The 17714-nt window shown below is 38.9% G+C and overlaps 1 protein-coding gene across 13 annotated transcripts in view; it reads right to left on the bottom strand.

Moving 5' to 3' along the window:
* The window catches only part of TLE3 (TLE family member 3, transcriptional corepressor), a 57911-nt gene that overhangs the window by 35534 nt on the left and 4663 nt on the right, over window positions 1–17714 (bottom strand). The window contains exon 1 of one of the 13 annotated variants that reach the window (XM_074294688.1): window positions 17457–17549. The exons of 11 other annotated variants lie outside the window; for them this stretch is intronic. The gene's annotated coding sequence lies outside the window, so the exon portion shown is untranslated. Of the gene's footprint in view, window positions 1–17369; window positions 17432–17456; window positions 17550–17714 lie in introns of those variants that run through there. One more of the 13 variants, XM_074294689.1, reaches the window with a different exon arrangement.

Raw genomic sequence — 17714 nt, 5'->3', positions numbered from 1 at the left:
AATAGTCCCAAAATGGATTTAAAACTTGTCCACAAAGGCACACTGGATCAAACTCATTGGCCCATTCTACAATCTTTGGTTCATCCTCAGTCAACCAGGAACCTTTTCTGACTTCATGGGATTAGGGTAGGAGAATCATTTTCCCCACATTCTCATTTAATTCTCAACCAGGGGAAAACAAAGAAATATAACATTCCTAGAACCTTATTCAAATTGGACACATTTCTTTTCTTTTACAAAGCAATCTCCGCATGAAAAAGATCTTGGGGGGAGGAAGAGGAAAAAAAAAAAAGGGAGGGAGGGAAGAGAGGAAGAAAGAAGGGAAAATACAGTTTTCTCTTCAGATTTGGCCTGTACCAACAATCCTGTTCAAACTAGAACACTTCTTAGCAATGATTCCAACTATGTTATTCTTAATTTAGGTCTTCATCCTTTGGTAGGTGGAGAGAAAAAGGAAAAAGATACAGAGGACTGCAGGTGCTGTTATCCAAACTCTAGTGTTCCTGCCAATAACACATGCCAGTGGCCCGTGGTTTGAGAAATGTCTATTTGTGGGCAAACTCAGGGTGAGAAGAGGTGATAGTAGAAATAGGAGGTACTAAGTGTTGACATACCGACATAAGACTAAGTAAGCTCTTCATTAAACAGAGACATGGCCCAGCCATACCTGACCAACCTCAATGGGGCCTCTGGCAGCTGCTGCTGCTGCCTACACCACCTTCTCTTTGGGAAGACAGAAAGAGCACTTCAAAGTTTTCCAGCTGGCCATGACCTAGCCTGCAATTAAAGCACTCACTTGTGGATGAAAGGTTCTTCCCCATTGCCAACTTCCTTTGGCAAGCCAAAGTAATCTTTGAACACAACTGGTCAGTGTCAGGGGCTTAATGGTTTAATAAAAAATGAAAAGTGTTCCCCTTCCCCACATCCTTCAGAGAAAAGAACAAAGAAAGGCCACAGGATTAAGGCTGTAGTCTCCCTGAAAGCAGGAATCCAATCTTCTCTATATAATTCTGTGTTTCAATTCCTGCAGGGCCTGGTATGATGCCCAACATCATCTGATTACCCAAAGGGTAAAAATGACTTCAGCAAGATTTTATGATCTATTACCCAGCTAAATTCTACTTACTCTGGCTGAGAAATCAGCTGGGGTTTGGGAAATCTTCCTACGCAAAACCAATTGAGTTTCCTGCTTCTTATCCATAAAGAAAACAGCTCCTAACCTCTTTCCTTCCTTTCTTCCATGATCTTCCCCTATGTACCAATCATCCCAAAGCAACTTTCTCCAGGAAAAGAAAGAGCACATAATTTATTATAATTTGGCTACTTAGTATACAAAATATACTTGCATACTTTGTGTCCTAAATATCATGACATCTCTTCAACGCTTGAGGTTCATAATGTTCAAAAGGAAGACCCATATTTACTAGGAAGACCACCATAAGAAACAAACTTTTTCCTGACATCAAGAAAGGATTTGGATTAAAACTCCCCCCCAAAAAACTACCCAATAGAATTACTTCTGATAGATAACTTTTTTCTGTATTCTTGTTTCCTCTCCAATGTGTAACAAAGTAAAAGTGTGTAACTACATGCCAATGCCAATGCCAATGCCAAATGTAAAACAATTCCCAATTTTTCTGGTTAGCTATAGTCTTCTCTTCTCACCCTCTCTCTCTAACAGGTAACTTGAAACAGGAAGTCTGGGTGGGGGCCCAGGTTGTGCTATTTACTCACTGTAAAATGCTACTTGAGGAATCTTAATTTTATCGTTTATAAAATGAAAGGATAGAATTGGATGCTATTTAAGGTTCCTTGTAGCTCTAGAGTTATAATCCTGGCTTTTTGAGGCAAATTGTTTTTTTTTTAAAAAAGGTTTTGAGTAATTAAAAAAAAAAAAAAAAAAAAAAAAAAAAAAAAAAAACACTTAATTTCCTGATATACCCAACCAAAAAGTAACAACAGTCCCCCATCAGTAGTTTCCCAAATCTTCAGTGGAAGGAACAGTTTTCTCATCTCTTCTCTGCTGTCAGAATGGGTCACTACAGTTATACTTGGTGTTCACTTCAGGAGATTTATTATCTTGTCATTGAGTTAGTGGTGCAACTATTACTGTTTTACAACTGTAAAAAAGTCTGAAGAGTTGAAATAACTGTCCCCAAAGCAACAGCTGTCCAGGGGCCAGAACCTGAATTTGACCTCAGCATCTAAGACTCCATAGCCAGTGGGCTTTCCCACAATGTCATGTTTTATCTCTAAGGGATTTTTGTTTCTTTGTTGTTGGGGTTGGGGTAGTTTGTGTTTTTTTTTTTTTCCCCTGGAGGTAGCTAAGAAGGGGAGTGAGGGGAATTGAAGAGTTGGGGGAAAGAATGTTCCCTGGAGTTAGAAAGCAGTCCTTTATTATTTTTAAAGAATCTCCTTTATATGAACTGGTGCTAAGTGAAATGAGCAAAACCAGGAGATCCTCATACATGACAACATGATCATGCAATGATAATTCTGATGGTTCTCGTCAACAATGAGATGAGTCTCTCCAAAATATACAGAGAATTGACTTTAATTTATAAGAAATCAAGCCATTCTCCAATTGATAAATGGTCAAAGGATATGAACAGGCAATTTTCAGATGATGAAATTAAAACTATTTCCACTCATATGAAAGAGTGTTCCAAATCACTATTGATCAGAGAAATGCAAATTAAGACAACTCTGAGGTATCATTACACACCTGTCAGATTGGCTAAGATGACAGGAACAAATAACGATGAATGTTGGAGGGGCTGTGGGAAAACTGGGACACTGATGCATTGTTGGTGGAGTTGTGAAAGAATCCAACCATTCTGGAGAGCAATCTGGAATTATGCCCAAAAAGTTATCAAAATGTGCATACCCTTTGACCCAGCCATACTACTACTGGGCTTATACCCCAAGGAACTACTAGAGAAGGGAAAGGGTCCTGTATGTGCCAAAATGTTTGTGGCAGCCCTTTTCATAGTGGCTAGAAGCTGGAAGATGAATGGATGTCCATCAATTGGAGAATGGTTGGGTAAACTATGGTATATGAATGTTATGGAATATTATTGTTCTATAAGAAATGACCAACAGTAGGAATACAGAGAGGCTTGGAGAGACTTACATGAACTGATGCTGAGTGAAATGAGCAGAACTAGGAGATCATTATACACTTCAACAATGATACTGTACGAGGATGTATGCTGATGGAAGTGGATTTCTTCAACATAGAGAAGAACTAATCCAATTCCAATTGATTAATGATGGACAGAACCAGCTACATCCAGAAAAGGAACACTGGGAAATGAATGTAAACTGTTATTTTTACCTTCTGAATCCAATTCTTCCTGTGCAACAAAAAATTCGGTTCTACACACATATATTGTATCTAAATTATACTGTAATATATTTTAAAAAAAATTAAATTAAATTAAATTAAATTAAATTTAAAAAAAAAAAAAAAAAAACAATGAGATGAGTCAAACCTGCTCCAATTGTTCAGTCATGAAGAGAACCATCTACACCCAGAGAGAGAACTGTGAAAATTGAGTGTGTCACTCTTTTTGTTGTTGCTTGCTTGCATTTTATTTTGCTTCTCTCTCTAACTGGTTTGATTTGATTTTTCTTGTGCGGCAAGATAATTGTATAAATATGTATGCATAAATTGGATTTAACATATATTTCTACTATGTTTAACATGTATTAGACTACTTACCATCTAGGAGAGGGCACGGGGAATGAGGGGGAAATTAGAACATAAAGGTTTTGCAAGGACTAATGTTGAGGAATTGTTCATGCATATGTTTCAAAAAATAAAAAGCTTAAAAAAAAAAATCTTGCAACTTCCATGATATTGTTGTTTTTCAGGCACATCTGAGTCCCATGACCCCCTTTTATTGGGTTTCTTGTCGAAGATTAGAGTGATTTGCCATTTCCTTTTCCAATTCATTTGACAGATGAGGAAACTGAGGCAAACAGGATGAAGTGACTTGCCCAGGATCACACAGCTACTAAATCTGAGGTCAGATCTGAATTCAGGAATATAAGCCTTTCTGACTCCAGACCCAACACTCTACCACTGTGCCATCTAGCTGTCCAATCTCTATGATACTAAGGCTCAATTTATAATAGAATGCTTAATAACTTGGAATCCCTTGGAAGAGTGGCTTTTGAAAGAAAATTTACCACAAGGGTTAATAACTGTGGCCTCTCAGATTGAAACAGCTGTTAAAATAGCTCTTGATCCAACTCCAACAAACTCTGAACATCAGCTTGAGGAAAAAATTAAGAATTGCTACTTTGACAATGAGACATGGACAAAAGAACAAACTGGAAGGAGATCAAACAGTTTAAAAATTCCTTTTGGTAATTCAGAGCAATCTGTTATCAATAGAGTGCACAGGCTTCATTAGGTCAGTCCACATTCTCTCCATCATCTTTGACTTAAAAGTTTTGGACTTTCAGCAAAACCAATGAAAACTTCAACTGAGAGATAAGAGTTAAGGTATCTGAAGATCAACTTTTTGGGAAACACTTTTGAAGAGATCATTTTGGGATTCTCCTATCTGCCTTCCCCACCACCTTTCCTAATCCCCACAAGATTTTTTTCATGTATAGATTCAAGCACTCAGCTTTCTTGATGGACAAACCACAGTGCTAGAAACAACTGGCAGAGGAGGTAAACCTTAATCTGCATCCCCCACTAGACTGAGGAAACAGACTCCTCCACTTTACAAAAGAAATAACCAAGGCCCACCCAGAAAGGAAGAGATTTGCCTAAGATGGAATAGCTAACAAACAGCAAGGCCTGAAATTCACTGAGAATCTCTTGGGTGAAGTTCAAAGCACTTCCCATTTCACATTAACTTAAGAGTCTGTCCTATAGATAGAGTATCTAGAAAGGGACCCCATACTTTCCATAGAGATATACACTTTGCCTAGCAAATGAAGGACACAATCAATAGGGGGCAGCTAAGTGGAGCAGTGGATAGAGCACCAGCCCTTTAGTCAGGAGGACTTGAGTTCAAATGTGGTTTCAGACACTTCCTGGCTATGTGACTTTGGGCAAGTCACTTAACCCCAATTGCCTCAACAAAACACACACACACACACACACACCAAACAAACAAACAAACAAAAAGATAGGGGGCAAGTTTAGATTGCCTGAGAATAAAATTATCCCAAAGGACTCTTTAAAAATCTTGTCCCCTCTTTGCTCAGTTAGTTTCCTGATACATTACTGTTCCTTGTTCCCACAAATCTCTATATGTAATAAATGCACTGGAATCTCATATTTTATAAAGCAAATATTTTTAAAAGAATCTTAAAGGAAACAAATTAGGAAGAAAATAATTTGCTATATTCTAAAGTCAAATAGCAGTATGTATTTGGATTTAGACTTCTTGGGATCATCTATCTATACTATAGGTGCCATGAATAATCAAGAGTTAATTCTCTTTGGAAACTCTCCCAACTCCCATTCCTCCTCTCCCGCAAAAAAAAAAAAAAAAAAAAAAAAAAAAAGTTTGTTATTTTATTTGCACTTGCAAAGATTTTTAAAAGACTTCCTTTTTTAAAAACCAAATCAAATACATCTCTGTTATATAGGAATGTTAGCCATTTAATAATAACGGCAACTATCATTTATATTGTTTCAACAATTACAAAGCACTTTTCTCACAGCAGCAGGAAAAGGTCAGTAATACAAATAGCTTTGGTTCCATGTTACAGATGAGGAAAATTGGTTCAATCTTCTCCATTAGAATTCATAAACTCTTTATTAGCTCCCAAAAGCTGTTGAATACGCCTTAGTACAGTGATATCACTATTAGGACTATAATTCAAAAAGATCAAAAAGAAAAGGGCCCACATGTTTAAGATTATTTACAGCAGCTGTTTGTGGTGGCATTGAATTAGAAACTGAGGGAATGCTCATCAATTAGAGAATGACTAAACATGTTATGGCATGTGTATACACATACATACACATTGTGTATGTGTGTGATAGATCATCGTGCTGTAAGAAATGATGATTTCAGAGAAACATGGGAGGATCAAGAACAAAGGAGGAACTGACTTTGGCAAACATGCATCTTTGCAATGGGTTTTGTTTTCCTTTCTCAAATTAGGTGTGGGGGTGAGAGGGAGGGAGAGAACGTAGACCTGAAAATAAAATAACTTCTTCCCAAAGAATAGAATTCTTGAGGATAAGGACTATTTTCCTTTATGCTTTTTTTTTTTGGACTATTTTCCTTTATGCTTTTTTTTTTTTGTATTCCCAGTGTTTATCACAATGTCTGGCACATAGCAAGCACTTAATAAATGCTTGATCTATGCTCCTAAAAATGAAATGACTTTCTTAAAGTTACACCAGAATTAAGTTATTCCAGAGCCAAGGTTTCAGACTGAGTGCTCCTTCCACTCTACCATGTGGTATAGTCTTATCAAATGAGATAATGTATGTACTGTGCCTTGTAAACCTTAAAAGGGCTCTAAATAGGTAAGCTGTTAGTATGATTATCCCTACTAGCATCCTAGCTATGTTTGTGAAAATCATTTCCCCTTTGCAAGATCAGTAATTAGTTTCCATTTGATTCTTGAAAGCTCCAGATGAGCTGTCTTCATCTTGAATTGAAAACATGGTCAGAAAGAATCATAGTCTCCAGAGTTTACAATCCAAATGTTACCAACAGCCAGGTGACAGAGATTAGCCAGCAGCAATCAAATATTTGAATATTTCAGTACAGCATGTCCTAGGCAGCTTTACCATAAAGTATTGGATTATATGTTATGTATTTCCAAAATAATGGGCCTTTGATAGAGCCTGATTATTTAACTCTACATTTTTCTTTTCACTTTTGGGCAGCTTGATGGTCCAGTGGATAAGGAAGATTCGAATAAGTTCCGGCACCTTTTTGCTCCAGCAACTTGCTGCTCCAGTGTATAGAGTGCTGGGCCTGGAATCGGGAAGACTCAACTTTCTGAGTTCAAATGTGGGCCCCTTTCACTTATTAGCTGTGTGTCTGAGACCCTGGGCAAGTCACTTAACTGTTTGCCTCAGTTTCCACATCTATCAAATGAACTAAAGAAGGAAATGGCAAATCACTCTAGCATCTCTGCCAAGAAAACCCCAAATGAGGTCACAACTGAAAAAATGACTTAACAACCTTCCTTTCTACTTAATTGTTCCTCAACTTAATATGAAGGTTGGGGAGGAAGGATGGAAATAAAACTGCCCCGTTGCTTTGGCAGAACCTAGACTGAGAGGTAGGGGCAAAGGCAAGAGGACCTAATCCTCGAGGAGCAGCATTGATGTGTTCGGTTTTGGTTCAGCCTTCCAAGAATGCATGTCACTTGGGCTGTGTGCCTGAGCTCTGGTAGAAAAAAATAGCAAGGAAAGTTGAAGGCTCAAGGTAAATAAATGATCCACTTAGCAGCAGCAGGAGATAATGACCCCTGCTACTCCCAGGGCTGGTGAAGGCTTCCATCACAGATTGCTAAATGATAGGTGATCCTCCTTAAAACCCCTTTTAGCATTGACATATTGATCAAATTATATATAACTACAACTCCATTAAATATTTATGTCTTCCAAGGGAACCTATTGAATGCTTTATGCAAGGAGGACTAAATGTATTAGGCCCCACAGCCTTCCTAGGTTACTGTTTACAGGGGAAAGGTGACCACCACCATCCCACTCTCAACCTCTAACCAACCCTAGAGGCAGCTTACTAATTGGTGAGTGGAGTAATCCCAGCAATTATGCCCTTAAGGCAGAATTCAAAATTTGGCCCCTAGCAAAAGCATCCAGGGTTAAGGATTAGAGAGGGAAGGCTGAGGCAAGCTTAACAAACATTTTCTACTCAGTCCCACCAATTTTTACATTTAGATTGAGTCAAAGGGAAAACCATAAAAATTAGACTAAGATTTGTGCACTAAGACTATGGACAAATCTTATTTCCTATTTGAGTCTCAGCACCATCTGTCAGAGGAGGGGGTGGGACCAAGTGGTCTGTATAGTCTAGCCACGCTGGGCCCCTCACTCCTCCGGCTATTGCTGGCCTCTTTCCCTAGGATGCCCTTGTCATTTCAACACCTAGCTTTAATATTACGTTTTCGTGAAATCTTCCTTGAGATCCTTACTTAGAAATAACCTTTCCCCTCTCCAAAGGTCCCTAGAACTTTGTTCTGCCTTAGCTAATATCATGGACTATTTTTATTGTAATGAATTTACTAGATATTCTGTCCCTTTTAACTCCCTAAACTGGTTGAAATAAGTGCTCAAACATGGGACTTTGTACCTAGTAGGCATCAAATAATTTGTTCCTTCCAGCTCTAAGATTCTTTGATATTATTTCTCCAAACTTTAGAGGCATCAAGCTTCCTGTTAACAAGATACAATAATCTTTAAATATTTGTTCACTTTAATTTCTCAGTTCCCAAACACATTTAAATCTGCTTGCCTCTCACCCGCTATGATCCTCCCCTCCCATACCCCCACTCCTGCTTGAGGTCTATCAAGCTCTCAAAGAAATCACTTGTATAACCAAAAACAGGGGAAGCTTTCATAGGATATACTCCCCCCCACACACATACATACCCCAAAACACTGTCCATTCATCCTGAATCCTAAAAACCAATAGGGCCCTCTCTGACAGAGCCTCCTGCTGCTACCCACCCCTTCAACATCGCAACCCCCCCCCTTTACACTCCCCTTAGCTTAGCACCATCAGCCAACTCCTGCCACACAAAAAAATCTCAATTCATCACTATGGGGTTGCCATGGCAACCCCCAGCCACCTAATCCCCTTAGAACATTATGCAAATCTCCTTCACCCAGCAACAGGCTGCTTTTTTTTTTTTTTTTTTTAAGTAAACTACACAGAGGTAGGTCATTAAATTGAATTTGGGGGTCTCTCATCAGAACTAATGCTGAGGGTTTTTAAAATTATAGTAGGTCCTCAGGGAGAAGGAATTTGGGGGAGGGTCGCAATTGTGCTGGGAAGAACAGGAAAAAGGGAGAAGAGTGCATTATCGTAGGAAAATGAGAAGCAAACCAAGCCACCCTTATTTGGCATAGCCTTTGGCCAGCTGCCCTTCAGATTTTTTTTTTTTTTTTAAATTACAACCTACCTCAAAGGGCTATTATGAGGAAAGGGCTTTGGAACCTGTCAAGTGCTATATAAGTGTGAGCTATTATTAACTATTATCACTGTGAAATGAAAAGGGCAAAAGACTCCCCCAACTCTCCCTCATCATGTGCTTTGGTTTAGCTTTTGTATTCACTTATAAAAATATGCCTCTTTTCCTCTCAAATGCTTGTCCCATGCCCATTCTCAATGATTGGGCATCTATCTGAATAAGAAGCCCTAAAATCACAGAGCTAAATAACAAGGATCTTTAGAAGTCATCTGAGAAGCCAGGGAGCACCAGGCCCCTCTTCAAAAGTTCAAATCCAGCCTAGACACTAGCTGTACGATCTTGAGCAAGTCACTTCACCGTGTTTGCCTCATTTGTCCCATCTGTAAAATGAGCTGGGGAAGGAAATGGCAAACTACTTCAGTGTCTTCACCAGGAAAATCCCAAATAGGGTTACGAGGAGTTGAACCTGACTGAAACAGCTGAACAAGTCCCCTAGTCTACCCCTTGCAAAGTTACCAAGGAGATGTGCCCAGGTTTTTTCCATATTCCAATTAGGGAATACTGGATTTGGTATCAGAAAGACCAGAGTTTGAATCCTGTCTCAGACATTTCTTTGCTGGATAAACCTTTGTCTCAGCCTGTAAGAGTGATTATGAATAGCACCTACTATCACAGAATCATTTTGAAAAACAATTGAAACAATGTATATAAATCACTTTGTAGGCCACTATAGAATTACATAAAGTACTATCTAAATTATTATTATTGTTACTTCACAGTTGAGTTCTAGAATTCTGGACTTTTTGTCCCAGTTCATTTTATTCTTGGTGTTGGGTCCAGGGGAACTCCCTAAAATACCATCTCCTTCCCTTAAGCAGTCTTTGTAACTCAAGTTTTCCCACAGCCAAAGAGGATATCCATCCAGTGGATTGCTCTCAACATCCAGGCATGTTTTGAAAACAATGACTCTTGGAAGAGATATCATTTTTCCTGATGTGATTTTACTGGTAGCAAAACTGTTTTCCTCCCATCTGTCTTAAGATCTACTTGGAAGAGACCCTTATTTTCTTAGGGAATTAACTAGAGAGGGAGAGGCGGGCAGGGTCCTCCTAAGGCTTGGGCTTAAGAAGCAGGTCTCCCTGAAGAGCTCCAAACCTGCAAAGGTTTATAAATCATTGAATAGGATTATCTGGATAGATTCCTTGCTGGATCACAGCTCCCAAAGAAAATACACATGCTATAAAGTACTATACACAAGTACCAGGTATCACTAAGAGCTGATGGAGTTCAAAGCCAAGAGTTGTAGAAAGAACAGCACAGCAGCAAAGCTGCTTTTGAGAGTCTTAAATACAAGTCTTCTCTTTCAAACCAAAGCAAAAGTCAGATCTTTCCCTCATATCCTCCAAACGATTTTACTCTTTGAAAAGAAGGGCTCAATTTTTTCTAAGGTCTTTAAATTTTTTTTTATATACATAGGTAAAATAAATAAATAAATAAATAGACAGTATATACATAGACTCCAAGGGAATAAACTTAGTACTCTAATAACTTTTTTTGGAGGGGAAGGGGGAGAAGAGATGTGTTCCAGTGGGCTTTTTGGTAAAAAGCAGGAAGACGATCACATGACTTGGTCCTAGATATTCCTCAGTAAAATTCAGAATCTTGAGTACAGGAATTGTTTGCATTTTTCTCTTTGTATCCTAGTGCCTAGCACATAATATGGAATTAATGTTTATTTAATTGAACAGGAACACATCATTTCATTTCCCAAGCTCTGGAGAATTCCACCCCCCCAAAAAAAAAAAAAAAAATTTAAAAATCACACTTTCCACTATCAGAAAGAAAGCAGTTAAGAATTTATCAAATATTCGGTTTCAAACTGTCTTTCAAGGTGTGACCAAAGTCCCACCCCCTTAGAGGGGTTATCCCTTCACAAATCACTGCCCTATTTAGTGACTTGAAGTTCTGTTCCATATCACATCACTAGTGATGCAGTTTATTATGTGTGATCCTATAGTCTTATTTGATATATTTAAGTCTTGTTTCCACTGCAAGAACAAGATCAAGGGGACCACTGATTTCCCTTGGATCCCACCCAGTGGTACTGCACATTGACTAGGTACATAAAAAAGTATTAAGTAAAAAAAAAAAAAAAAAAAAAAAAAAAAAAGATCAAGAATCCAATTTTCAAATGGACTTCTACTAAATGTACAATGAACCCCTCCTTCACGAACTGTTTTCACATGAGAGAATAACTAACCTAGTTAAAAATTTTTAGCATCAAGGTTACCTCAGAAGGGTAAGATTTTAAAAATTAGAAATTGTATTCTAGTTATGCTTTAGTTAGAATAACAGATACTGGGTGAAGAATCAAATAAGAAAAACTTGAGTGGAGGTCCTGGCTATGTTAGTGATTGCTATGTGTTAAGTCATGTTATATCTCTGAATTTCATCTGTAAAAGGAGGAGGAAAGAGGGAGGATGGCCACTGAATTAGATCACTAAGCTTCCCTCTTGGTCTAAAAACTTTAGGATCTCTAAGATAGAACTGCATCACATTCACCAAATATAAATTGAATTGCAGAGTGAGAATCATTGGAAAGGTCTTCCAAAATAAATTATTTAGGAAAATGAATGAAATTAAATTAGGAATAACAACAAGAGTTCATAATGATATGATGCTTTAAGGTTTGGTAGATTTTTTTCCCCCACAACCCTTCAAGGTTGCATGCATTGTTTATCCCCATTTTACAGACCAGGAAACAATCTCAGAAACTTTGCTCTAGTCTTAACTCTGACACTTCCTGGATGCCAATATGGTACTTCTTATGCCAATACTGCCAGAATAGAGAGGTTCTAGAATTATAGGATTTCTGAGCTGAAAAAACCTGGAGAGACCAACAAGTCTAAATCAATCAGATTCTTCAAAAAGCACTTATTACATCATCATCAGGCAATTTTGCAGACACATGCTCAATGACTTGGGGAGATTTGCTGTTCAAATCTAAAGCTTGCATAGTCAGCAAGGATAAAGCAGCGAATTCTGGAAATTCAGTTGAGGTTCCCAAGCATTAGTATTACAGATATTATAGAACCTTTCAGCCTTTCAGGACACACTCCTACCCAAGTATGGATGGTGCAGCCTAGTTTGAATTTGTACCCAGATAATTTGCACACAGTTTACCCTTAGGAGTTATCCATGGCAAGTGCATGTACCCCAAGCATGTAATATTATACATAATACATATGTTATACATGTATATATAACATACATACATATATACATGCATATATATATCCCTACTCTGAAAAACCTAAGAGGGCTGAATATATCCCATCAAAAAAAGACCAAAAAATGAAAATAGAAGAGGAAAAGGAAAGGGGAGGACAGTGAAAAAAAACAATCTTGGATGTAAGTCACTGGAAGCATTTGTTGAAAACAAGATATTGTCCCTTTAAGCATATGAAAACAAGGTCCTTGAGCTGGCAGTTCTCACTGCGGTACACAATTATGGGTACTTTCAGCTGTCTAGCACTCTTTCAAGTGCTCTCTTAAACCAGACTGTCAATGGCATGTTGAAAGCTATTCTGCTGGCTGCTATCATTAATAGCAAAGTGGAGAGCTATACTGATGAGAATTAAATATGAGGGAGGGGGGTGGGTCACAACCAGTCATTACAGAATTACCAATATCAGAAAGGAGACACAATACCACTTTGGGGAATAAAGTCCAAACTATAATATTAAGTCCAGGATAACTGGGACTTTCATCTGCTGCCAACTAAGGAAAAGAAAAGAGCTTCAACTCCAATAAGCTTCAGTAAGTGGGAGTAAGGTGAGACCTGGATGGCCCTAAGATGAAGTCATAGAATCTTGGGACTGGAAAGTACCTGAAAATCACCTAGGCCCAATGTCTCATTTGCAGAATTGGCTCAGATCAGAGTTAGAACCTAGCTCTCTCTCTAGCAATGTCACTGGACCATACATAGTTAGACAATTATCAAACTATCTACTATAAACCCAGCCCTCAACTATGTTGGATCCAGAAAGAAAACTGTCATGGTCCTAAAGCTTATAATTTAGTTGGGAAGACAAGACTAAAATAAAATTAATCAGATGGATTATGAAAGAATATACTTAAACTCCAACTGTGTATTAAAAAACAAAATGAGACCAAACAAACAAAACCAAACCTTGTTACTAAGGAAGGCAAGAGTTCAGAGTTTGACCTCAAATACCTGTACAAATTCTTTGCAATCTTAAGTTTCAAACCATCATGGATTTGAATCATTTTACTCTAGGTTCTCCTCTCCTCACCCCCCCACCAAAAAAAGAAATAAACCAGTCAACAAAGTATTCTCAGAATTTGAAAACTGGAAGTAATTCACTGGGTACATAACAAGTATTTATAGATTACCCATTATGTGCAAATTACTCCGCTGGACTTTCACAGGCATCCAAAGAGTACAATGCTGTTTGTTATGGTTCAGATCTGTATGGTCCTGAGCTCATTTGGAGGATTTTCTTGGCAAAAATATAAAGAGTGGTTTGCCATTCCCTTCTCCCAGTTATTTCCTTCATGGGAAAACTAAGACAAATAAGGTTAAATAACTTGCCCACGAAGTGTCTGAGGCCAGATTGGAATTGAGAAAGATGAGTTTTTCTGACTGCAGGCCCAGCACTCTATCCACTGCACCATCCAGTTCCCTCCTAACACATATGCCCTACATTCAGGTCATGGAGCTTTTGTCAAACATCTACCAGTGAATCCCTATGGCCTCTCTTCTACCACTTAAATGGCAACCATAGAATTTTGGAGGTAGAAAAGGTCTCAATCTATAGTATACTCCATTTGAAAGAATAAAAAAAAAAAAGACAGAGATCTAGGTAAGTGGCTTGTTACATAGCTAACAAATGGCAAAGTACAGTTGTAGAACCTAGGTCTCCTGACTCCCAGGCCCCACACAATGTGATGTGCCAACCTTCATTCATCCCCATCCCAGGGGGTGTTTACAGGCTGTCTACACTCTATAAGAAATCTCCTACCTAGAATAAGTAGTTAGACACATGGGGATTACTATGCACTTTTAATCATTAGTTGTACAAATATTTGAATCTAACTAGCAATTCAAAACATGATAAGTGCAAAGAGGGCAAGCTAACACAGTTATAAAACTTTAAATTAGGTACTCAGCACTTCTGTATACGAAGTTTATAGCCTCAGCTACTTTAGATATTAATTTAAAAGCCTATGGCAGTCTAAATACCCATTGGCTTCCTAACAGCCAAGAAGTGAGTCTTCGATCTTTTTCTTCTGTCTCACTAAAAAGCCCCTTTACTGAAGTCTGGTGGTTTATGGAACAAAAGCTATGGAACAAGCATATTTTCCTCTTAGCACATAATGTTGCTTTGAAACCAAAATGCCTTAAATCTCACTCTTTAAAACTGACTCTAATAATGAAGTGGAGTTTGATGTCTTCAATGACAGCATGCACTCCAAACAAAAGGAGATCACAGTTTTTTCCAAGCCTATCCATCCTCTAGCACTCTTATCAATAGTTTACAAGAAGTTTTGCCCAGGGGGATGGGGACAGAGCAGTGTCCATTCGAACTGATGAAAACTTTCCCCCAATTTTCCTGATCTGAGGATACCAATAGATTTAAACAGTAATCCCTGAGTTCCACAGAAAACTTCCCCCACCTCTACCTTGTAAAATCCCTAAGTAAATAAAAGATGAATTACACAACTGATCAAATTCAATATTCTGAAGTATGGGGACCCAAAATATTATCGTTATTATCAGCATAGTTCATTTAAAGAAAAAAAAAAAGGCCATCAGCTTTCTGAGATTTGTCCCTCAATTAACTTTGTTATTTCTGATGCTACTAGAAAACAACACAAAACAAGAAAGATGGGAGTCAACAGGTAAGCTTCTAGATCTCCTGAATCATCCCTGACATTCTGCCTGAAGGCTGGGGGTTGGGCCAGCTGACCTCTTGAAATCCTTGCAAGGACAGCAGGGCCAGGCCAACCCTAGAGATTTTGTAATTTACACTTTGACATAATTAGGGAGGAAGGTAGAAGAATAGGAAGGAAAAACCACTTATTAAGCTCTCAGTGATTAGAAGGCTATGAGAGAGCGAGTCAGAGACAGAAAGACACTGAAGAGAGAACAAAATCCACATTTAAGCTTGTTTATAAACCAAACTGGACTAAGCTTTCATCACTGGCTGCCCTCTGTCAATACTTTAGGGTCTACCCAGCCAAACCTGTGGTTCCTACCTATTTGGCACTTCTCATAGAAACATGAATGAGCATCCATTTTTATATCCAATTTGAAAGAAAATGTAGTTGTGGTAGCAGGGAGGAGAGCGGGCATCTGCTCTGTGGATTGAAGGCCTCAACACTTCCAGAAGGTGCTATGTAGATAATGTATTATATAAATGTACAAGACAATCCCCCTCCCACCTCTCTACTTAAAGAAGTACCCATCCAGTTTGTTCCAGGCAGATGTAATCACACGAACAGTCAAGTCTAGAGGGCAGGACACTGCATGAATAATTCAAGCACTCCAGTCACTTGATTGTGTGTGCAGATAAAACACCAGTCAACCGCTAAACAGGTCAGCTGATAAACTTGTTTGCTCAGGCCTAACCACCATCCACTGAATGCACCCAGTACCCACACTACAATTAGTGGCAGGATTTATTTTGCAGAGCTCTCTCAAGCCAGGGGAGTGACAAGCCCTATTAGCTTATGGTTGCATTTATCATCAGTGTTTCCTCACCTCCCCATGCCTTTGTTCCTGCATTGCCACAGGGCTATTTCACCCAACTTAGAGATTTGCAAGTTAAAGCTACAAGAAGTCTAAGAAACAGAAAACACTCATCCCCAAATCGGCAAGCTCAGGAGCCAGATTCCAGTGGGGGAGGGGAGAGAACCTCCCGGGGCCAATGACTCATCCGTACAATAGATTAATTCCCAAATCAACCAGAAGAATTTAGAGACGGCTCTTTTAACCGAGAACCTCATTTCTCAAACTATCACATGCCAAACATGTTAAAGAGTTAGAACTAGCATTTTTTTCTGGACACTCAGAATGCCAAAGCCCCAGCCTTAAAAAACTGGGATTGATTAAAAAAAAAAGTCATCGCTATGTATACATTACATCAAGCAAAGCAGGATTCCTAGGTCAAAGGGCTATCTTATCCACTCTTACAGGGGCCATGGGAGCACAACACAAAACAGAACTCAACATGCAACAACATATAATGCCTTAATTATAAGGCTCTTAGGATAACTGCTGCTATAAATTTTAAACTTGAGTGCAATTACCCTCTTTAAACACACCCAAGAAACTCAGCTCTTGGGGAAAAGGGTGTGAAGGGAGACAAGGAGTCAGGCCGACAGAACTTCAGTTTCCTTAGGCCTGGGCCCTCACTACCCCCACCCCACCCCCCACACAACACACTCAGGCATTTTTATTGTACCAGCATCTAGGCCAACCTTGCCATTTTGCAGATGAGGTGAATTTGTCCAGGCACATAAGTAGCAGAGCTGGAACTGAATCAAGTCCAGCCCTCCTCTTTATACCACACTCCCACAAATGTTTCCCACATCATTCCCACAAATGTTAAACTTTTTCAAATAATCTTATTACAACGATGTATGGTTGGTTTAAACCTTCCCATCTAGAGGAAGCATCCTAAAAGGGTTCATTACAATGTTACACTAGTCTTAACTTCACTATTCCAGTCTCCAAAGGAATCTCTAACAAACTGCTCAAGTGAGGAACCTTTTAAGATTTTATAGGCACCTAAGCCACCAAATAGGAGCAGGCTGGTAAAGAATATAAGACTCCATGCTTGCAGTCAGGAAGACTGACTCTGGGAGTTAAACTTTTTCTCTGTGACCCTGGGCACACCCCTGTTTGCCTCAGTTTCCTCACCTGTAAAATGAGCTAGAGAAGGGAACGGCAAACTGATCCACTACCTTTGCCAAGAAAATCCCAAATGGGGTCCTGGAAGGGTTTAACAACAAAATACCAAGCCATCCACTTGGAGATTATTAAAGAGTTATCAAAATATGGTAGAAAGGCCCAATGCAATCCTTAAAATTGCAGGAATCACAGTACCTCCCCAAATACAAGGGGTTAGACCAGCTGAGCTCCAAGGTCCCTCCCAGCTCCAACGTTCTAAGACTCCCCATGATCCTCCTACCTGTGACTCTCTGCATAACTAGAACAGAATTTAAACCTCATAGCCAAGTTAAATTTCTAGTAGAAAGTCCACTTGGGGCAGAGTTACCAAAAGTCAGTATTAGCCAACAACTTTGGAACACCAATTGTGAAAGAGACCAGCCAGCCTTCATTATCAGTACGAGCTCAGTCAATGCAAATCATTCCAGAGGCCAAATTACAGTCAGCCTCTCTCCTACAAATATAAATATACCAAGGGCCTCACCCTTTACCCCTCCCAGGGATAGTGCCAGATTACAGATATGCATTGAGATAAAGGATATTAGTATTTGTTCAGTTTGAGGCCTATTGTAGTTAGAACATGGAC

Source organism: Sminthopsis crassicaudata, chromosome 2 (genome assembly GCF_048593235.1).
Source record: "Sminthopsis crassicaudata isolate SCR6 chromosome 2, ASM4859323v1, whole genome shotgun sequence".
Taxonomy (NCBI): Eukaryota; Metazoa; Chordata; class Mammalia; order Dasyuromorphia; family Dasyuridae; genus Sminthopsis; species Sminthopsis crassicaudata.
The sequence above is the reverse complement of the archived record's forward strand: the minus strand, read 5'-3'. Positions and strand labels throughout refer to the sequence as shown.